Here is a 24,468-nt window from a genome sequence, read left to right on the forward strand (position 1 = left end):
CTCTGCAACTGTCCAACATAGATGTGCCGTCCTAGAGGCTCGGTTCCTGAAACAATTAACCCAATTTTCAATGTTGCCAGGGGGGCCTGGATGCTTCCACTATCATCTTGCAGTAATTGTGGACTTTCTCCACTTTCCCAACCCTTCAGAAGTTCCCACCACCTCACAACTTCCTCAAAAAAAGAAGAAAAAAAGGTTGCATGACTATAAAATATTTCCTGAATCACTTCCTCCTTTTCTCTGTTTTTCACACCAACTTTTACAAATAGTGACCAAATTGCAATATTATGGACACGCCTTTGAAAAAGTGGATAGTTGACCCAATTGTCACTCTAAAAAGACGTAATTACAAAATTCCTGTTGCTGAAGAGAAAATGAGGTATAATTGCTTCTTTTTGAAAGCGGTTCCTGTTTAAATGACATGAGAGAGGCTGGATGCGGTCACGCCCTTGTTAGTATCCTGGCCTTAAGTGGATGTTCTTTGGTTAGTTATCTGGGGGTCAGACATTCATTTCTTACACCCAATTTAATTTGAAAGAAAGTGAACTAAAGTGGTCATACTCAATGATTACGTGCATGTCAAGAATAAGGAAGCTGGTCGCGGTCTGTTTGTTCCCAAGCAGGGGTAGCTTGATCATTTTCCCTTTTTATATCACTTCAAGTTCTTTCATCCTTCCTTATCTGAGATCAACATGATATCAAGTCATGACGGCAAGAACGGTGGGTATTTTGGGTTTTGTGCAGCACGATCTTTGACTGGCTCCTGCTGCATTCCCATCCCTACTAACACGCAATATACTCTGTAGCTCAAAAGATATTGGTAAATAATTTATAAACAACTTCCTCCTTGTATGGCTAGATTTTGATAATCCATAGCCATGTGTTAGCAACTGCAGAACTATGGTTGAAATTACCCTATATAGAACTATGGTTGAAATTACCCTGTATAGAACTATGATTCTAATTACCCTGTATAGAACAATGGTTTTAATTACCCTGTATAGAACTATGGTGATAATCACCCTGTATAGAACTATAGTTCTTATTTACCCTGTATAGCACTATAGTGGTAATTACCCTGTATATAACTATAGTTACAATTACCCTGTGTAGAACTATGGTTCTAATTACCCTGTATAGAACTATAGTTATAATTACCGTGTGTAGAACTATGGTTCTAATTACCCTGTATAGAACTATGGTGGTAATTACCCTGTATAGAACTGTTAATTGTGCATACGCGCAGCTAGAATACAGAAAACATGCGACATCATTGCTGGTAAGCAGTCCAACACTCTATATGTCCACGATTTTTCCAAACCATCAATAATCTGGACCACCCTCCTTCCCTAGTGGTGTTCTTGGGTGGCGAATTGACCCATATCAGGATTTTTTTCAATGGTCATATCTGTTCCATCTTATCAGCTAAGTCAAAATGCAAACAATCTTGCCTCCTAGAAATTAGTAACATTCAGTAAAAAATCAAGTGGCACCAGTGATAAGGTCAGTGTGGCAACAGTCTAGGGGTAAAAATGTCAGCAGGTCAAAAATTGCATCATATGTTATGTGGACTGTAAGAGTAACCCTAGACATGGACCTTGTTGGACCTAAGTCTATTGGTTCTGACTTGAGCAGACAATTCACATGACTGGCTCCATTTTGTCTCTGTTTATAAAAAGAATAGGAATTTTGTGCTTTTGTGGGGTAGAGAATAGGGATGTTTATAACAGGTTGCTGGTGGCCATCTGCCTTCAGAATTGTTGTGGGTAATCTCTGGCCCATCTCGTGTCCTGTTTCGTCAAGAGGGTCATGCTTTATCACCTCAGTAACCTCACCCCCTCATCTTCTCAACCCTGTAGGGTCTGTCACCCCCTCATCTTCTCAACCCTGTAGGGTCTGTCACCTCTGTCTATGCATGGTCACGAACGTCAACGAGGCCTTACATGCTGTATTGCATCGCTAGAATTATAATTAGGCCTGAGACAGCGCTAATTCTAACAGGAAGGGGACGAAAGAAGGGGCAATAGGGGGTCCAGCACAGCATGTTCTGGTCACACCCTGTCCTCCCTGTTGGACCCTATGACAGGCTTTCCTGCCATATTGGCAGCATTGGATAGTTTGTAATTGTAGCTGCTGAATATTGCTGGAGAGGTAATTTTCATGAGGTGCACATGGACATTGTTTACTCAGAAAAATGCTGATTTGTACAATTGGTTTTTAAATAATTTAGGTGCAGAAAATGATGTCACCCTCTTTAGATGTGCACAACTTTAAAAATGGCGGATAATATCAGGAAATGCACCAAAGCCACATCACCTGTGACATCTCATGGAATTCCTCAAGAGTGACCTTTTTAGTAATAACGGACGTCCGGACAGGTACCCCCCTTCTCAAGTTCTTGACTCTCGTGTAACTGGTTAATGAAGACTCTTTGGGAACATCAGGACCACATTTCATATTCCTAAGTATTTCCCAGTCAGATTTATAATAAAATAATTAGTCAGTTTTGAATGATATTAGCGCTATTTCCACGCTATGTGGACGCTCTGTCGTGATGTCCACAAAACTACTGTGCGTGAAGAAACTGGATCACGACCAACTCGAAAGTATCGCTGTGATGAATTTGAATTTTGAATAGGCGACACATGTGTCGCTATTTGCATAATAATGGTGGTATTCATATGTACACATGTTGCGGCGGTCTGGGTTTATCAATTCAAAATACAGTTGATGTTTTTCCCTGTCGCTGTGCCATTTTTGCTGCGGGAGGTTGGGTTACATGGTTGGGGGCAGGAAACACCTTCCCATATGTTCAGACTTGCTTCATGCCTGTGGGGGGGGGGCTTCTTAGGCTTCTGATTTTCTGATTTTCTGATTGCATTGGGCAGCATCGGGTTTCATCTAACTTACTTCAAACATATGGGTCTTTTTTATTTCATAAGTTGTTTTCTACTATGAAGGTAGATCCCTACCAGTTCCATATCCCCGCTTAGAAAACACCAGTCTTGTAAAAACATTAGGAAATTTTCATGTGACCCTGACAAAATTGTCATTAGCCATGACGAGAATGCACTGCTTGACCAGTCACATGACAAGATTCAGGAGAATGCACTGCCTGACCAGTCACATGGCAAGTGTCAGGAGAATGCATCGTTGACCAGTCACATTACAAGTGTCAGGAGAATGCACTGCTTGACCAGTCACATGACAAGATTCAGGAGAATGCACTTCCTGACCAGTCATATGACAAGTGTCAGGAGAATGCATCGCTTGACCAGTTCCATGACAAGTGTCAGGAGAATGCATTGCTTGACCCACAGTCGGATGTCCATTGATAAATTTTGAAGTTTGTTTCTGAAAAGCGTTTTCCTTTCAAGCAATTCAACTGATCTTCATCACATATTTCACCTATCTGCTGCCTAAGGCACTGGGGGGATGGGGCGTCGAGTGACTGAAACAAGTGCTATGGCATTCGGATGTTACAGCACCATCTTGTGGCAAAACAATACATGCAAATATGTCGCTTGGAATCTGTGCGCAATCCCTATTATGCAGGCATCTGGTTCAGCTATTATCAATAGGAAAATAATTTTCGGCAGACATCGGGATTTGAAATCATGCAAACTATACCACAGCTGTGTTTGATAACTTTATTGCTATTATTACAGTGAAAGTCTGGGATACAAATGTTCAAATATCGAGATTGGGATCTCGAAACCTGTTTCCTCCGCGATAGATTTATGTTCTACATATCAGTTCTACATATCAGTTCTCATCGATACTTTTTAGCCAATGAAATTTGATTTCATGATTCTCGTCGGCCGCTTTTAGGAATCGGGTCAGAGTTTTCCTTCAACATTCATCTTTCATCATCAGTTTAAAACCATGATTTTCTGACAGGTGTCTTAACTTCCTCACTTTCAGTCATGGGGGCATATAGCATCTTCACACTCAAGGTGCAGAGAATTACAGTGTTTTGGGAGGTGGGTGGCACGGAACCGTTTGTCGGCCTGCTTTTCACCACTTGGGGTACACCATTCATATTTTATCTTGGATCAGGAGAATAGAAATGCGGCAAAACAATGTTGTAGCGCAGTTATCTTCATTCAACTTAGTATGGTATTTGTATATCTGTCTGCACAATGGCAATGTTGAAATTTATATCAGTTAAATGCGTTAGAGCAAATTTTTGATTTTCAATTACAAATTTCAAATTTCAGTGGAAAAGCGTAGGCCTTTAATTTAAGTTCCGCATTTGATAGAAAAAGAAATTTAGCAGCCTGGGATTTCTCTTAGCTCTATACTCTTTCTGCAAATACGTCTAAAATTACAGGCTTTTACAGAATATTGATGCATCAATTTGGTCATAAATCTTATCAATTTGGTCTCAATACACTGGTGTCAGCAGTGGATGCCCGATTTTCTCGTTTATTGAAATTACAGGATTGCCTGATTTCTATAACTCCCCCATCAATAAAAATCAGTCCGTGTGGCAATATAACATTTATTAAAATCACACAATGGCATTGAAATATCAAATTTGAATGGTAATCTTGTGCATCTGGTCCACTGATGTGGAATTAAAGCATCAATTGTGATGGAAATATGTACGCTATATTTCCGATCGAACAATTAGTCTTTAATCATTTCAAACCAGATTGATAAGCTGCGTGAACTGCACCTAATATAATGAGTTTTTAGGCTTTAGAGAGTTATAAAAAAAGTTGGATTGTCATTATTAAAAAAGTTTTAAAAAATCATCAAACATTTGGGACCCAAAAGCACATGCACGATTAAGAGAGTGTTTGACGCCCAAGATACTTGCTATTCTGACGGATATCATGATCACAGCAAAAAAAATGTTCCAGTTTGCATGGCGCTTTATATTAACAGCCTTTTTGAAAAAATCTCTGAGCTAAACTTCAGCACAAATGAACAATGGCAAAGAGGGCAGTAAGCAATAATAAAATAAACATACCATCTTTCTATTGGGAAGACAGTGACATGCCAGTATCAGGTGATTTGACCTTCAGGTGTTGACCTCAAGGGTCGCCAACCTTGGGTGACTTTTATAAACCTTCCTAACACAATTCATACTGTTTCTAAGGTCGCTATATTTCACCTGCTGGTCTAGGTTTTACAGCTTCTTATCTCAAATTCCTTGGTTAAGGTAGGTAATAAGAAACGCTTAGACCTAAGGTAAGTTTGAATGTTTTTTAGGGTCATATTGTTTCTTGTTACTAAGTCCTGAATATTTATATCTGTTGCCATGACAAAACAAAATGGCATCAAGTAATGTTTACAGGTTTTAGAAAAAAACATAAACCTATAGGGATGAAATGATCTGACCTTAAGGGGTTAACCAAGAAGACACATGACTTGCAGGTGGAAACATTTAAGAACCAAATCCCTTGTCTATAAACTCTGCAAGTGGAAACATTTCAGAACCCGAGCCCTTGTGATTTTGAATTTGAGCCCGAGGAGATATCTTCATTCCATCAAGCGGTGATTGTCTTGGGTTGTACTTTGTAGTTGGTAGATCACTGGTTAGTTTCCACACACCTTGGGCATTTCCCTTTACCATTGTTTACTGATATCTAAGACATATCAAAAGGAGCAACATTTTAACCAATGGAGCAACTTTTGGGTTTCACTTGCCCAGAACAATTTTAAAATAATCAGACAGAAAGGTTACGTTGCGAATAGGTAAGTTGGGTTGTCCTGTGGGCGAGTAGAAATTCTTCTGTTTTGCTCTTTAAACCTTTCTTTAATCAATACTTGCTTTTACCCTGAAACTGAATAATTATCACAGGCAACCCTGCCGCCATCTTAGAGCAGTTTCCCTTCTGGCAACCGTGCAGAAATTCCTTAAATCAACCTTTCTTCTGACAGAAACCCCTGCATCTATACTGTGAAAACCCCCAAAAAAATTCTTGCCCATTTCTCAGTGTTGTGAGGTATTAATGTTTTAAAGCTGATTGCCAAAACAACGAAAATGGTAATCTTCTGGGAAAAACAACAGACTATTCTGATGTTTTCATTGAAATTGGGAGCTTTATTGTAAAAACACAACTTTTCTCAACAACAGAAAGACTGTGTCCAAATATTGGAGGCAGACGACAAACTAAATATATTTCTAATGTTTACATTGCCCTAATGGTTACTTGTCAAGAATGGAATTATTGTTGAAAAGTTTCCTGGTCAAAATACATGAGAGTAATTTGGTGTATTAGTGTATTGAGGGGTCAAATGATATTGGAGTCCAGCCTGATATAATGTGTGTTCTTACTTCACCCTGTACAATTGTCACCAATTCTGCTTCTGTCATTTTCAGAGGGAGTGCGCACGCTTACCGTGACACCTGTCATTCCATATATGGGCAAAGAAGGACCAGGTGTTTGAGGCAGGTCTCACACAAGTCTCCCCATTGATTGAATAAAGGCAATTCAATGGGCCATTCTCTCTGCCCACCGAGCCACAGCGACGGGCACACGCCTTCACAAATAATCCAAAGATTACTGAAAAGTCATTTAAATGGCATGGTGTGTGGATTGTCTTGCAGGGGCAGCTGGGCATTTAAACTCTCAACCAATCAGGAGGCATTGTGAATTTGTAAACTACGCACGTTAATATTTTTGCCAAATTTTGTTCTCTTGTTGCACCACCTGTTAAAGTTCCACTTTCGTTTTGTTTGTTGTTTTTGTAGCAATATTGACATCGTTCAAAAGGCTTATACATTTTTGCTAAACATTTGTTTTATTAATTTGTATTTATTTTTCATCATAATATTTGGCTGAGCCTGGCACTTTTGGAACAGATGTTGCATTTTTTGCAGGTCGAAATTTTTTTTTTCAAACATCAGAATATTACTGTAGCTCTCTGCTTGAAGGCTAAAATCTTGATTAATATTCAATAGGACATTGGGGGCAAAGTCGTTAGAGTGTCAGCCACATAATGAAGAGATTAGTGGTTCCACTCTCGGTTGGACCACTACTCTTTAATCTCCATGTCCTTTTAACAAGACACTTGCCTCTCTCCTCCCATGGCGTAAATTGGTACATTATGTTGATGTAGTTAGAGGAGATGGCAAAGTGTTAACGCTAGTCCTAGGGCCCGGTTGTTCAAAAGCACAAAAGTCAGGTTATCCCTAACGGTTACGTATTAGTATCCTTATGGACGTTATCTCTTTCAGTTAATCCCATTATAATTTTCATGTTAAGGCTTAACGGCACCGTTAAAGCTAACCTGATTTTGAACAACCCAGCCCTGAAAACCTTGTAGCAGCTTGGACTGAGATACTCCCAGCCTGTACAGGGTAAAAATGGGTAAAAATGTGCAGCGCTGCGAGCGACTGAAATCAGTTGAAATTAGTGTTTCATAAGTCTCTTTACTATTATCAGTATTATCAAGAATTCATAAAACTAAGTGTCTATATGAATTCTTGGTATCATCATTTATTGCTATATCCTGTTAAAATGGAGGGCCAGCACTATAATCACCTGAGGAGCAATTTTCAAAACTTCTCTGACACATTTTCCCTAAATTATTAAAAGTGAAGGGTACCAAGCGAAAGCTTAGTCTAATTATCTACATGTGTCAATAATTCCAGTCAAAATTCATCTATTAACCTCAACATTAAGAAGGGAAGAGATGGTCTTTATGGGATGCTGTTATGGACCCAAAAATTACAGGGAATTTTTGTGTGAACACCAGCCGTTTTAATGGCATTCAGGAAAATTTGGAAGGGGCAGAAGATTGCATTGGAATTCGCCAAAATTTCTGCCAGAATTTCAGGAATCAGCCCTTTCCCATCGAGGCACCAGGGCAGGTACCCCTCCCCAATGCCTTCTTCACCATGTTTTTGTGCTACTCAAGGCCAGATCTTCAAATGGTGCAAATGCTGATGGATTTAAGCAGACATTCTGCTAGGTATTTTGAAATATCTACTTGAAATGTTACTCAGTCGTGAGAGGGTTAAATTTCATGTATTGCCAGTACACTTCAATGGTTATTAGATAGCTCCCTGTGCTGCTGCAAAATTCCTGCGGCATTGAGGATCTGTCAAGCGCGACGGCCAAAATACCAGGACCCTGGAGCCCTCTATTCATCAGCTGGCAAACCCCTGGCTAGTGTTGCTGAACTAATGGGACGCAATTAGCATATCAAAGGCCATGCATACACCCTTTACCCCAGGGGTAGCCGTGGAAATTTAGTTCGGCTATTCTAAATATTTTAGAAAGGTTTTGGGGCATGGTCTGTCTGGTGTTGCCACCTATGATAACTAGATTCTATGCTCCTGATGAAAGGTTTCACCCAGATTGTTCCACATGTAGCATTGATTGACACAAGTAGAATTGCTCACTTGAAGAATTGATGACAGAATACTACAAAGTGTTTTCGTCAAATTTAGTGGATAATTCTGTCCCATCTTGTCCAGTAGTAAGCTCTCTGTTAAGATATTCATGTCACCCTTATACCTTAATTGACTGAATTAAAACTATCAATTAACCGTGGAATATATTTAATCATGTCTGATCAAATAATAGAGAAATGACAAATTTCAAAGAATAGCTTTAATCCTAATCTGCGGTCATAACAGGGATTATCCCCCGTGAAAGGACATGGAGAGTCTCTCGAAGGGATGTGTCTGATCAAACCCGAAGCCTGTGCAAACTGATCTGTCAAGATCTCTTGGCCCATGCATACCAAAGTCACAAAAAGGCCTAGGATACTTTGAAGTCCAACACCCACTTACTGAGTCTTTGGTAAATCCGTAAATTTGGGACATTCCTGTTATATTGTGATGTCCTCAGACCCCTAGGCCTATAGACCCAAAGCATGACTACAATGCTAAGAAAACACTGCTTCAAATTCTGTCCAATTTCGACTAATCTTCTTAGCGACCTGTCCACTTTTGGTATTAGGCAAAGAAAACATGCCAGTAAATAGACAGATTGCAAAAGTAGGTCCCATGTGTCTTGTCTTGGGCTAGACTTGCGTGAGGTCCATGGACCAACTTGGAGTTGGTTCACCCTTAGAATTAGGTGCATGAAAGGCAGTATCAATATATCAGAAGCATCTATAATTTTGGCAATCGAGGATGAAACCAGTTTCAGAATCTTTCAAGCATATGCATCTTGATGCAAATGTACATCCTCGTTGTACAGGAACCTACTGTACATGTAATTTTGTATGAACTTACGTAAGTGTAAATGTAATTACATTTATTTTTAGGTCCAGTTTGTCGCCCACCAGATGGTGTATGTTCTGTCATTCATGACTGGATCGGGATTGATCACTTATTATTGTAAAAACAATGGCGCCACCTGGATTGTGATTAAAGGGATATGTAAATTGATTGGAGCTCAATTTGGGTTTGTTTTAGCTCTGATTGACTAAATGTTGTTGAACAATAAACACAATTGTTATAAGAACAAGAAAGGCACCTTTGTTGTTAACCCCATGATTGTTTACCTAATTTGTCACCAGGGGACAGGCATGCTTGATTGCTAAAAAATCAATGACCCATATCGGAGCGAAAACAATAAAATCTTTATTCAAACTAACAGCCACAAGTTGCAACAATTACCCCATACTTGACACTTTGGTGATGTTGAGTAGCCCCCTCCCTCCCCTAAAAAATCTCTGTTTTTTAACACAAACACTTGCAGGTTTATTTGAAAGGTTCATGTTTTCTCGGTTGGGGTTAATACTTAATTCACATTCTCTACCCTGAACGGAAATGACAATTATTTCTGGTGGATTAAACCTGGCACTTCTTTAAAATTCATAGAAATATTTTGAATCACTCTATTTTTATAATAATCCATTATAAAAGAATTTGCTTTGCTTTGCTTTGGCCCTTCCTAATGGATTATCAATACATAAGTTCAACTGAATAAATAGGCCTTTTTCCTAACTACCAAATTTATAAAAACAATCTCACCAGATGGATTTTCGGTTCAAGAAAGTTATGAAAATCACTTGAGCATTCCAAATCCAACTTTGAATTCCTTTAACTTGGTTCGGAAACCAATTTGTCTTGCTTTTTCGGCTCTTTAGTGGTCTGTAAATTGCGTAGTTTTGGACCCTTGAAACCACTAACTTGGTCCCCAAGGTTCTGTAGCAAAACACCTCAACTTATTGACCAGCACTTAGGTTTACCCAAATCAGTGCTGATCCTAATCTTCGGCCCTTTCATGAGGGTTTGATCCTAATTACTAGGCCTTAAGATAAGTATCCCAGGCCCTAGAAGTGGTTAACCGCCTGCCCTCAAAGCTCAATTCTTCAAGCCCCAGCTCTCACCAAAATCAGTGCTTATCCAAGCAGTTAAAGCCATGGATAATCTTTATGAGATTACAACTAACCCAAGTCTATGATCAGCTTACAATGGGTAGGATTTGACAAAAGAATCCGCCTTCAGGCAACTTTATTTTGACCCCCCTGGCCTTGACTTTTAGGAATGAATTATTTGGTGGACAACTCTCCTCCTGGCCAAAATATTGGGGTGTATATTAAAAACGAAAAGCCCGAGACCCAAGACCCATAAAGATTGATTTGATTTTACATCTACCCCGAATCTTTGTCGATATGACCCACTTTTCATGTAGTAGGTCAAGGTAAGAGCACTTGAAGTAGCCCAAGGTCATCAATATCACTTTCAACAGGTGAGCACAATGTCCCTAGCCATTTCATTCATAGCATGGTTGTGATATTCTCAACTGGCTGTGACCAGGGTCTGTGAACATTTCTATTCTTTCCCAGATCCGGGTCTGTGAATATGTTTTTCCCAGAGTGATCTGTAAGTGCTTTCCCATGCCCGTTATGGGAATGTGTTCCATCCCCATAATGGGAATGTGTTGGAGGTGAAAGGTTAATTCTATATTGTTATCACCCCCCCCCCCCCCCCCCCCCCCCCCACCACCACCACCACCACCACTACCACCTCATTTTGTGATAAAAGAGAAGAAGGGGAGCTAGGGGTATGTTCCCAAATGATAAGCCCCACTGGATTATCTGACTTGGAGTAAGGGCCAAAATTATCTGGATAATCTTAGGGCAGGTGCTCGGGTAGGTGGTATCCCCTCGCATCAAGGGGGCTGATCCCCACTCTGGTGAAACTGAAGGGGGTAATCACTATAGATGCCATGTGGCAGGGACCACAGTTTTGTCCTTGGATGTGTGTGTGGAGGTGAGAGGGCTCAGGAAACAGGGCTTGAGGAAACAGAACTGGGTTCTTCTGATGAGATGAATAGGCTTAATGTTTACACTTAAAAGTATCTTGATACCAAATATCTTGGTTCTGAGATCACAACAATCTAGGAGTCATAGTGGAAGTGGGGACTTCATACTAGTTGGGAATAAGGCAGCATGTGAAAATTATGTTATTATCCCTGAACCCCCTCCTCCTCATCTTGAGTAAATCAGGAGTTAATATTCTCTTCTCTTGTCCTGCATCAACAGCTTTTAATCAGTTGATTCAAAAACCGGTTAAAGAGACAAACAGACTATGCAGCTTTGTTGACCCCGACCCCTCCTTCATGCCCTCCATGCCTTCAAATAGTTCTTCTTCTGTCCTTCTCTGAAATATCATGATTTAACAAGATGAATAAAAGGGTTAACCTTCAAAAAATCTATTTATGACAGCCTTATTCCGGCTTAATCTTTTCAGCTTGCCTTGGACAGTCTTTTCACTCCGATTCAATACATCTTCCCAGGTACATCTATTTTTTACAGGTGACCCTGACCTTGGCTGTTGTCTGAAAAGTTGCATTGCTTTGGATGATTTTGTTGTCCTCTGATGCCTCTGGCAACGTTTCCAGGTGAGGTTTAAAAGACATGCCTGGGCTGAGATGCCGGCTGCTGATTGTTTGGGTCCATTCTTTGTACAGGATCTTCCTATATTTCGATGGTGTCTTCTATTTATTCTAGTTAAACCTGAGCTAGAGAATAAATCACTGGTACCTTGAGTTCGTTGTTTGCTTTCCTCTTCCCACTGAAGTGCTGAGGTACAGTCATCATTTGCCTGTTATCACATATGAAACAAACTATTAGAAGATGTGTCACATCAATGCAACCAAAATTGCACCTGGATGCAACTTTAGTTTGTCTGCAACTTGCTTCAGAACTCAGACTCCCCCCCCCCCCCCCCCCCGGCAACTTTAAATTGGGACCAAGTTGACCATTTTACCACTGAAGTCTTTGATTATATTGAATTATTCATAACCTTAGACCTGTTGCCGCCAGACAAGGGTTAAAATATTCAAAAAGTACCAGATCGAGCCACCTTTTCACCAGCAAGTATATATTATCAAAACAGATGTATAAAATGCATGCAGCTTGTGATCATTTGTTCTCAAAGCTTTTTAAAGGGCTCTCGTACATGTGCCAGGTCTCCTGCAAACAATGCCCCCTATTGTTTGACGTGGTGTTGACCTCATTCAACCGTACACCTGTCACGTTCTCAGGTTGGCCTGCCCCGAGGCTTTGCACTGCATGGGTGGGGATGCGTTATTTGAGACCTGGTTGTAACAGTTTCACCTTGAATATCTGGTATCTGTTTTTTTCCTCGGCAAGCGTTTCTCGTCTCCTTGTTACATGTATGAACCCTCGGGATGTACAGAAGACAAACTGTCAATATAAAAAGGGTGTTCCGAAAAGGAAATCCATATTTGTCTATTGGTGTGTTGATATTCATAGGTAATGATCGAATGCCATGAACTTCATGACTTCTTTTTATAGGGGAGATGCTCCATGAAGAAAATACCTTCATTGCATTCGTGCTATCATTCGGTTGCTGTTGTGTATCACTTTTAGCACCCAAATGCGTTCTTCTTTGGATGAGCCTTGCAAAATGGATTGATTGGGTGCTTATATTAGAATGAAGTGTCCATGGTCATGCTCCTCCCCTTGTATGTTACTGAGGGACACGGAGTGAAAAGGACCAGAACCACGGTCAATACTGCGATAACTCTTGGACTGTCTTGGGCTTCACACAAAACCTCTTTGTCACCTTGGCAAATTGGAAAATTAAAAAAAAACTGTTTGCTTCATTTTGCACTTGGCATTCTTCCAGACTTTGCCTCCCGCTGAATGTACCAGTGAAAAATACCTGTGTCTGCTGGTGTTTGCTATTACACAAATCTGCCTGCTGTGAAACCAAGTGTCACTTTCATAGGTTTTGCAGGACAGGATGTTCAGAAATTTTCCTCTGCTTTATTTTTGAGGTTTGTGTATTTTTCTGCAAAGTAATGCTTTACTGTTCATTTCAATGACATTGTCAACCTGGTCTTATCAGGCAAGGATCCATCACTGAGATGGGTCTCCTTATAACAAAATTATTTGATAATAAGTTTTATGAGAGCTATGAGAGGATGGTTCTGGCCCTTCTTTGGACACTAGGAATATGAATATATATTTGAAAAACAAACAACAAACAAGAAAGAAACACATTTAAAAACATTGTTCTGAATTTAATCTTAATCTTTTAATCAAGAATAAATGGAAGAGGTTTTTTAAATGTTCAAACTTCCAAAAGTTTTAGAAGTTTATGTGTACCACATGGCCAGCTCTAGAAAGAATAGTCAGATTATCGATATCAAAACTTAGGTCCACAAATTTACCGATAAATTACAAGGGTTAACCACGGTAACTTTATCTGCAGATTGCATTAGCATATTATTAGTGTAATCACAGTGCACGAAATTGACGCAAGTGCACCGGATGCTGACAACGGGTGCAGGCGGTTGCTGGAATGGCCATAACAACATGAGTCATCGGAGGCAAGCATGGTCCATATCCATGGTGCACACTTTATCGCCCATATCTCTTGATTGGAGCCCGTGGTCATTTTTTAGCATTAGAAGTGTCACCATGGCATGAAGAGAGGTGATAAATTCTACTGAACGTCTCCTGTTTGCAAATGTAACCCACACAAAATTTGCAAGAAAAAGACATCGATTTTACAAAGATTTTCATGTAAATGCACGTATCCCTTCGAGCAGGTTGAGATGAGATCGGCTGAGCAGATTAAGTTAACATTTCTACAAAAATAATGAGAGTGATAACTGCCCGACCAGACTGATGGGCACTAGGCCCTAACTAGTTGGGCCATTTATCATCATGCTCTTCGATCAGTGTCAGATGTCTGTTGGCATTTCGTATTAGTCTGATATCATTTGGGAACACTTTGACCATTACTCTTCATTCTTGGATTTTTATGGCCGTGAAGTGACGTTTGTTTGATCTGCTTTAATTTCAGTCGTTTATTTTCGTGAAAATTTCTCATTTCTGAAGGGGGAAAGGGGGTTCCTGTCCCTAAGTCCCAAGGCCCCATCTGATTCCTGACCGACAATTCAATTCTGTCACAATTACTGTCCAAATTTAGATTTTGTTGAATCCCGCTATTAAAAATAAACGGGTTAATTCCAAAAACCCAACTTTTTTTGTGACTGGTGAAAGTCAGGGGTGCAAGGAGTGCATTTGACCCCTCTTAAATTTGTTTGAGAGAAGATTCAGCGGGTCTCTACTAGTATGGCCAGTAACCAGAAAATTAATTCCATTGGGCACTTTTGGCCGTTGGTAGATTGCTCTTTTCATCTCATGTTTGTCATCAGGTCTTAGACTGTTAATATTTTTAACATTTTCGTTTGAAAAGAATTGCAATTTCTCTAGAGGGATTTGAAGCTAGTTCTTCACAATTAACAGCTTTGTACAAATCCGTAGCGTAGGCCCGTTCCCAAAGGCTTTTAAAATGTAGCACCATTACTAAGAACTGTCCTAATATAAAAGGATTAGAGGGATAATACCTTTTAGGCAAGATACTTATTTAGCAAAGGCAATGCCTATGCTAATAAAAGTAAATTGTCGTGCCTCAAGTTAGTCAATAGTCACTAGTCTTGGATAATATTTTTTCGTACTTGTAAAGCTTTAGGAAAACATGTGAAAACTATTATAGTTGTTGCATTAGGCACCAGGCACGCTTTGACTATAAACTTTCCATTTTAGACCCAGCAATTAGCCAACATGTGGTGGTTTCTCATCATCATGTATGGCATTCAAACCCCACATGTAAACTTGAAGCTTTTAAATGCAACTTATGAAACACCCAATGCATTTACTAGTTCGTTTCCCATAGTGATCCTGTTTCAATACAATCGAGTATCTATACTTGATGCAATCATCAGTAATGTATATGTTCACTTGCCTGAATCATCTTGACATACATGTACAACGCTTTGAGAATAGAGTGTCATAAGGATATTTTAAAGTGGGACTATGGGCAGTAGCTTGTTGGTCCAGTTGATGGTCTCCAGGTGTACAGTTAGGAAACTCAGCCTGGTTTGACTCAAGCTCTTAGTGATAAAAGAATTCACTGTCCAAGCGTGGACACTGCCAATGTACTAGAGACACCTACCTGCAACTTCTTGTAACTTAGCCTGACCCACCCAGCTCCTGCCTATAGTCGCCCTTTAAATGCAACCTTTAAAAGGCCAAATTGATTTCCCAGTATACGCTTCCTTTACATATTGATCCTGTGTCAATACTCCATCATCACTTCGGTCCTAGTATTTTGCTACAAATTCGATTTCTACCCCCAAATTCGATTTTCTACCCCCCTTTATTTGCACCTGCAGCAAAGCACAGTTTCATCTTTCCCTTAATACTGTAAACCTAGACATATTTGCTGCCATTTCATTTGGCATTTTGTGTAATTGTTACCTTATCATCTTTTAATTTAGTGTTTTGACAACCACACGTCAGTCCAACAGTCATTCTATTATAGTTTCTTTTTCGGGGCATTTATTTTGCGATTCTCTGTAAATGCGAAAAAACTCAAGAAAAAAGGCATGTGTATATTTTCGATTTTATAGTACGAGCGGTTAATTATAGGCAGTATACAAAGTCCTCAGTACTTTTTTCTCCACACTTTTAGGAGCTCAGAGTGAAAAGAGTAGGGTTAATGCTTGTTGTAATAACATTACCGGGGTAGTAGCTTGTGCCATATGTCCTGGTTTTGATGGCAATCCTTTAGACTAACACAGTCAATCCCCTTATGGCCCTTTTCTGTGTGGAAGTACCCCCATAGATTACCCCTGAGCTCAAAATGGGAATTGTTGGCTAAAGATGGCTTTGCTGATACCCTCTCTGTGGAGACCAGTTGTTGTTTCACAGATTTATTTAGGGACGGTTATTTGTTTATGAATTATTAATGGTTCGGTGAAGGTAGGATTAATAATCCTATTTGCGCAAGTGTTGCTCTGCTGTGTGATGGTAACTTGGAAGATAATTATAATAACACTCCCGAGGAACAGCTAGTTGCATATTTCTAACACCAGGTGGAAGCACTGGCATCCTCGCTGTTTTGCTTTTTGGGCTGCCATATTTTGAAATCAGCTGCCAGCAGCGAGTTACACTGTCAATAGCTACAGCCAATATTGCTCAAGTGTATCGCATAAATTTTCAGTGAGTATCAAGTAGGACATGTCTGGAATTGTTTGATCACCGTCCACCTTTTCGTTAAATTAGTATAAAATTTCATTGATTTTCTAACTCAAATACAACTGCTCAAATAATGTAACTAATAACTTGACTGAAACATGATGTATAGGGTAGATTGGGGTAATTGTAGCCCCTGCATTATTTGATGCATGGGGATATCAATAAATATCACAGACAGGGGCTACAATTACCCCATTCTACTACCTACATGGATCGGTTTATGGTATAAGTTAAAGGGGCCTAACATTTGTATAGTTTATACAACCGTCATGTTTCTAGACTCCGTTGCAGGTTGCGGTGACTAAAATTGTTCGTCTTGGGGTCTGGCTGGTTGTCCCCATTTGTGCTGTTCTCTCTGCATATCGTGGCCTTGCCATTCTTCATTTGGCTGTTTCAAGGGAGTGAACACCTACAAGGTAAAGTTGGGGAAAATGGAAAGGATAGCTAAACCCATTTCACCTTACATACCAAGATCATCCACATGGTCCATTCCTAACATACTGCTGGTAGAGGCTTACCAGAAGAGTTGTTTCACAAAAGCTATAAGGATTTTATGGTGACTGGTCATAAGCAATCCATGGCTTATCGGGAGTTATCCTCCTCTGAAGACATGTTGATATTGACAAAGTATCTAAAATTGCTGACGTGAATTCCATAGAAATATTTCTAACCACTTTCAAAGAGTGTTTCTGAGGCAGTGCAATTATCTGTAACAGGTTCTTTATTCTGACAAATTATCTGCCGACCACTTTTTCCTGGCTTAGAATAATTGTCTGTCATTAAGGAAGAGTGACAGTATATCAATTGGTCATGATGACCTTGGACCAAGTCTCATCATCGCAGACATCACACATTCAAAACCCATTTCCTCGAATGTTGACCAAGTCTTTCAAGTCTGTGGTCCCTATTCATCAGGCTCGAGTTTGAATCTCATCAAATTGCACTTTGTCGCAAGCTTCCCTGTCTGAGATTGCACAAGGATGTGAGAATAATGGAGACTCCATTAATATGTCTCATCCAAAGAATTGCTCGGGAAGGAGATTGTTAAGATATTCCTCCAAGGGACTTCATAGGATTCGATAATGTTACTTCACAAAGTGAAATGCTAGAGATTGTGTTCATTCCCAGGGCAGGTCCAGGAACCTCTATCTAATTTTGAGAATCACTGGATTATTTACTGTTTAACCCTTGAATTAAAGCATCCATATTGCAAGTAATTTTCAGTGCAGAATGGGAACTAATCCTGTCCTGAGAGCATGTTACAACTACAGTATGAGGGGAAAGAAACACTCAATTTTGGCCCTTGACCCATGAAACAGGCTGACATTGTTTCTCTCAAGATGTGGTCCCTTCCCAGACAATCAACTTTACATACATTAACCTCTCTATTAAGGACACCCTCAGGACTGACAAATACTGTTAACAGAGAGGTGTCCTGATAAGAGTCGTCAAATTGAATGGAGACTGCCTATTTGGGACCAAAACTAGTGTCCTTAATAGAGAGAGTGTCCTTAAGACCACTGTATTTCAAATTCAAGGCATCATCATGAGCAAAACCTGTTATAACTGCCCAGTACAGCCCACTCAAGTGCTGATTAACCCCTCTCAATGACCTCCTCACTCAATCCAACCTGACCCAACCCCTAGGGTATTTAAAACCTGCCTCTTTTTCAAAGCTTTTCTTTGGCCATTTCTCACTCTGTGACGCCCCTGACAGGAAAGGTGATTTTATTGTGATATATGTTCCCCTTGGTAGTCCCTGCCTATCAAGCACTACTCTGCCTCATTGGTATGACTCAAGGCAAATACCCTTGCCAAATTAATTTACACAGGTAAAACAATCGACATGACTAATTTTGTCCTCGATTCACGTTAAGTGCTCTTCGAGATTGTGAGACAATTTTTTGAGTCGTTGATGCCAAGATTTCCTCTTTTTCAATCAATGTTAGTAGAGTTAAGAGTCATTTGACGTGTTCATCCATTTTAACCCTGTGAATATATTTTAAACCCCCAGCTCCTGAACCCTTGGTTCCTTGGTGACTTACCCAGGAAGCTTCCAGTGCATAGTGCATGGTGTATGTACTATGAGAACCTCTCACTGTGGAGCTCATGCAGCAAATAATGAGGTGACCTGCTTACGTCGACCTTTTATACGAAAGGTTGGGTTCAATTGAAACAGTTTATTCTGACAGTAAGGCAAATTCATCCATGACATTAGAAAAAAATGTGACAATGTAGAAAGCATCAAGAACCTCTCCATCATCTTTGGATGGGAATGACCACTTCGGTCACACACTCGGTCAGACCAAACAATGATGTTAATACATCATGAATGAATGCACTTAAACATAAATCTGTATGTTACGTTAGGTCAGTCACGTTACATTATGTTACGTTATGTTACGTTACGTTATGTTATATTATGTTATGTTATGTTGAATTCTTCAAGTGTCTTGTGATTCATTTTAAAGTCAAGAAATGATATCCGATTTTGTTAGGACCTGATGTGTCAGTGTGATTCAGTAAATCTATGTTATTTTGGTTGTCAAATGTAATGTGGGAGGAAACCGGAGACAGCGGAGAAAAATAAGTTACAGAATGGTGTCTCAGCTGTATCTGTTGTCGAATTAGCTTTCCTATATTCTCGTTTGAGAACCCCACTAATGGTTTTCACCTTTTATCTCACTGATTAGATCTATATGGTAATACATGTATTTTGACAACTTGTTTTTAATCCATCTGATGCCTGCCTGAATCATCCGCGCTCCTGTCACCTGCTCAGCGTGTGTCGGCGCACCACCACTTCCCCGCGGGGCTCGTCCATCAGACTGAAAAACTTATTGGGTTTCATGTGTTTTCCTCAAATTAATCCCTCGTCAAAATCGGAAGGTGCATTGTGCTGATTGGAAACTCGATCCTGTGTCAAAGCGTGGCACACTTTGAAGCGGGATACGCGCTCGATACGCCGAAAGATGTAATTATACGACTGCGGTGCGTTAAAAGATTTCACGTTTCACAATTGATTATTAGTTGCATCTCTGTCATCTCCGCTCATCAACGATGTGTTGTATTTGTCCGTGATTGGTCTCCTGAACAACCAATTGTTTACTTTATTGTTAGTAATGTTAGCCATAGACGAATAATATCAGAGTTAGTGCTGACTGATTGTGCTATCACATTATTATTATCTTAGTTAGGTTTTACTTGAAAAGCGGTCCAACGGATGCGTGGCTTTCACCTCAAATGAGTTCGTGATAAGAGGTGATGTCATCTGACTTCATTTCTACGAAGTTGGTTAGACAAGTTAATGTACTTTGGACACAAATGTACTTGAATGTCAACCTTAGTTGGGCTGAATCCATAACTGGATTTTATAACTGTAATTTGTTTCATTATGGAGTTATTAGATCTTGTCAAAAGGGAGTAATGTTCCCAGAATGTACAATCAGACACTTGCTCTAGGGCATCATTAACCTTCCATGGTCTTTTGCTGCTGATGTTGGAGAAAAATTTGACGACAGCTATAACTGACAAACGATCCTTCCTTTTTTGAAGGGTATCATCATCAGTTGACTGTGCAGTCAACCACTAGGTTCCTGTTACTAACCAAGCTACATGTTGGCCCTCAATTATTGACCAGGCCCTAAATTTTGTGTGGTGCCAGCAGTTTGTGCCTATTTCCCAAGTAATCCGGTGCATGATGTCAGGTAGGATGTCGCTGGTGACCCAGGAATCTCTTGGCAGACTGGACAACTTCGCTCTCCAATATCCAGCTTCTGTACCCACACAATTCCTGTGAAATGATACTAATCTCCTTGGATGCACACCCCCCCCCTCCTCCAGCATTGCACAGAAAACTTGCTTGGGGAGGGGGATAACACTTTCTAATGTTCATCACTTCTTGAATGTGCACACCCCCCCCCCCCCCACACCCCCCTCCTCCACCACCACCACCACCACCACCACCACCACCAAACAAATAAAATTTCCTTGATCCAGCGGTCCAGTATTAGAGTTTCAAATCTTTATAATCTAGTTTACTAATAATACAGTAATCTGGTCATATGTACTTCCCGACTAGAACATTCACGCTGACACTCGCCCTAATGACTCCAGCCTGGACATCCTGCCATGGCAATCCATTCCAAATGCTGGTCATTCCTGCGAAAAATGTCCCAATCATGGGTCATCAAAATGCTCTGTCACGTCAGAATCAGGCTCGAGGGACTGCCAATGCCATTGGACCTGTCAACCAGCAGAGTTATAGGTGTGATGAGTTTTCATAGGTACAGAGATATCTGACCAAGGGGGACATAAAAATGATGGGGTAAAATATTATCGGCTGGTCTGCAGCTTGTCGCGATTGAATTCTAAACCGTCATTGTAAATGTCAATAAAGTAATTAGATTTCCATTCAAAGTGCATGACTTTAATTTCATCAGTGTTAATCTTCAGGTGACTAGTGTGCACAGTTGGGGAATCGGGTAATGTTTGATTCAGATAATTGTATTCCTCAAACAGGCTTTACTTTGTTGTGCTGTGGGATAGGGAGACCCCTATTGTTGACTTCATCCAACTTAATCTAATCTACCTGACTAAACCTATAGTCTCCCTTTAAAGTGTCATAGGATGCTGCTGAATACGTTCCTGCTGGCCCCACAGACTCATTATCAGGAGTCTGGTATTGATCTACCATAAAAGCCTTTTCATGTCTTTTCTCCCATCAAGTACACCTGTGCCACACACCCTCAAATCTCTGTGAGACCAAAAAGTTCATATGGTCTGTGAAAAATTTGTAATCAGAAATTCGAGCTTTTCTCATGCTATACCCAGTTTAAGAACTTTAATTAAGATGCAGTTCGACAACTGTGTCTCTCAAATTCATTCTTTTTAGCTCACCTCTTAGCAGAGGTGAGCTTACCCCATACCGTGGCGTCCGTCGTCCGTCGTCGTCGTCGTCGTCGTCGTCGTCCGTCGTCCGTTAGCAGGGCACGTTTCGTAACTGTTAGAGCTATTGAGCTGAAACTTGGTACACATGTACCCTTATGTAATGACACCTTGGAGACCAAGTTTCGGTCCGATTCGTTTCATGGTTTGGCCACCAGGGGGCCAAACGTTAAAAGTGAAAATATGCAATATCTCCCTTAATAGTAGTCGGGAAATTTTGAAAAAAATATGGTAGGTACTTCTAGCAAAGGTGCATCATATATCCTCCGGGTTTTTGATTTGACCTCCTTTTCAAGGTCACAGAGGTCAAATGGTGTAAATTGGCCGTTAGGATGTAACGATGGCACGTTTCTAAACTGCAATGGCTATTGATACCAAATTTGGTACACATTTACCCCTTAGTCAGGTGATCTCAGGGACCGAAGTTTGGTCCAATATGATTCACCACTTGACCACCAGGGGGCAAAATCCAAAAACCTTAAAAATGTGATTATTCCTTAACTTCTTGCCCGATTGCCACCAATTTGATATCATGGGTACATCTAACCACCATACAGTATATGTCACACAGGTTTTTAATTTGACCTTCTTGTCAAGGTCACAGAGGTCAAATGGCATAAATTCGCCGTCAGGCCGTAACTATGGCACGTTTCTGAACTGCAATGACTATTGATCACAAATTAAGTACACATGTACCCCTTGGTCAGGTGATCTCAGGACCGAAGTTTGGTGCGATCTGATTTGCCGTTTGGCCTCCAGGGAGGGGGCCAAATCCTAAATTCTTCAAAATGCCATTATTCCTAGTAATGACTTGCCCGATTGGCACCAATTTTATATCATAGGTACATCTAATTCTAACAACCATTCAATGTGTCACCAGGGTCTTCTTTGATTTGACCTACTTTTCAAGGTCACAGAGGTCGAATGTACTGTAAATTGGCCATTTTGGGGAAATTGTAATTGCTTGGACCTACATCAAACCTAACACTACATGACACAATACCATGCTCTTTATCCATCTTTCCTCCACATGAGGTGAGCACAATGGCCCTGGCCATTTCATTAAAGTGGTGCTATCCCAGTCTTCTGGTTGTGACTTTGTCCGCTGTACCATTACCATTCAATGTGTCACCAGGGTCTTCTTTGATTTGACCTACTTTTCAAGGTCACAGAGGTCGAATGTACTGTAAATTGGCCATTTTGGGGAAATTGTAATTGCTTGGACCTACATCAAACCTAACACTACATGACACAATACCATGCTCTTTATCCATCTTTCCTCCACATGAGGTGAGCACAATGGCCCTGGCCATTTCATTAAAGTGGTGCTATCCCAGTCTTCTGGTTGTGACTTTGTCCGCTGTACTTTGCCATTCATCATTTTGAAGGTACTTTTGTGTGAAATTATATCATCCAGTGTCCGTTTTGTGATCCCAAGAGCAAACTTTTGACAGAGCAAGTCACATTTATAACCAATTTGAAAGAAGTGGGAACAAAAATTCAATACTTTGAATGTAGAAATTATGATCAAGCTCCACAAACTCTGTCTCCAATGACAATCTAGAACGCTCGAGAAGTTCTTACCAGGTTTTTCGTTGACCCGTTTCTTGACCTTTGTCCATTTGTCATCACATACCTCAAATTTGTTCACAACCTTCAAGAGAGCAGAGTACAATTTTTTTAGTCGATCCAGAGCTAAGAATCAGTGAGCTGCATTTGAGTAGTCTAACATAATTTTGTTAGAGTATCATGACGTGTCAAACATTTCTCATTATTTGTCTTACCTATTTCAGGGTTTAAACGTCCAAAAGATGGCTGTCCTAGATTTTGGTAAGTCCGGATTCGCTTCTGCATGGTTGGCTCTCTGCTTACCGTCACAGCTTCACCGCTTTCCCTGCCTCCGCACTCAATCACGACCAGCCTGCCAACCCCACGTTTCATGGAATATCCCTCATTATGGTAATCAGTTTCCATTGTTTTAGTCGAGCCAAGTGTATTGCAAAGGGATTAGTGACATATTGTGAAGATTGTGCCGGAAATTGACGATAATTTGCCAAAATTCTGGACCCGAGGAATTGATGCAATCTGAGAAATGTGCCGAGATACCTGCTGCTTTCCATTCCACAAATGTGGCCCGTGTTTTATTGGCGAATTCTTGCAAATAACTACGGATTCTCGTTGGATAAGGATAACTTCTACAATATGGTAATTGACAAATCAAGGAACTAAATATTTGTTGGCCCATAATCATGCATGGATTGATGGGGGGGGACTTTTCTTAACTGTTGGGAATGGATTACCACTTGGAAAAGTGTCCGTTAATAAAATATTTTTTAAAGTTATGTACCTGAAATTGTCACTGCTGGATTTTATTAACATTTCCTAAAAAAACTCTTTAGGACTGTAATACTGACTGTGTCTCTTTCTTTAGCTAGTTGTGCATGGTCAGTTTAGTCTGTATACTTACAGCTAGACCAGTGACTGAAAGTTTCATGACATTCATGAGGGATTTTGCTACATCGGACTTAACAATGGACATCGAAAATTGTTGTATTTTCTATGGAATAATGTGAAAAATTATATTTCTAAACCTCTGTCATCTTGTTTTGTATATGCCTCAATGGTGCTACACTGTGGTTTAATTTTAACGACCCAATTTCTGATTGGTTAATTTGTGCATGTTATTGACCAATCAGGTGAATTGTAAAGCATAGCTTTGAAAAGAACAGTTCTCCTCTGTATAAGGAACCTTCCTCGTCAGTCAGTACAGTGATAGTCAAAAGTGACATCCCATATCATCATTTACAAGTTATGCCAAAATACATTCTACAGATCGTTCAAACATAGCTCCAAATTTTGAAACCACACTTGCCAACTTTTGTGGCCATTTCCCCTTTAAACCTGCACAAACAAAAGTGTGACTCTGTCGAGAACATTTCCAAGCAGCAGACGACAACACAGATAGTTGCAGAGCAGACGCCTGTTGTTGATTCATTTCTGTGTATAAAGAGCCAAGTGCCA

General features: G+C 40.2%; 1 long non-coding RNA gene across 1 annotated transcript in view; it reads left to right on the forward strand.

The window, feature by feature from the left end:
- LOC135485873 (uncharacterized) overlaps nt 1–24,039 on the forward strand; it is a 62,181-nt gene extending 38,142 nt beyond the window's left edge. Inside the window, exon 3 of the long non-coding RNA XR_010446644.1 lies at nt 23,241–24,039. This is a non-coding gene — a long non-coding RNA (uncharacterized LOC135485873). The remainder of the gene's footprint in view (nt 1–23,240) is intronic.
- The last annotated feature ends 429 nt before the right edge of the window (nt 24,040–24,468 follow it).

Source organism: Lineus longissimus, chromosome 4, assembly GCF_910592395.1.
Source record: "Lineus longissimus chromosome 4, tnLinLong1.2, whole genome shotgun sequence".
NCBI lineage: Eukaryota > Metazoa > Nemertea > Pilidiophora > Heteronemertea > Lineidae > Lineus > Lineus longissimus.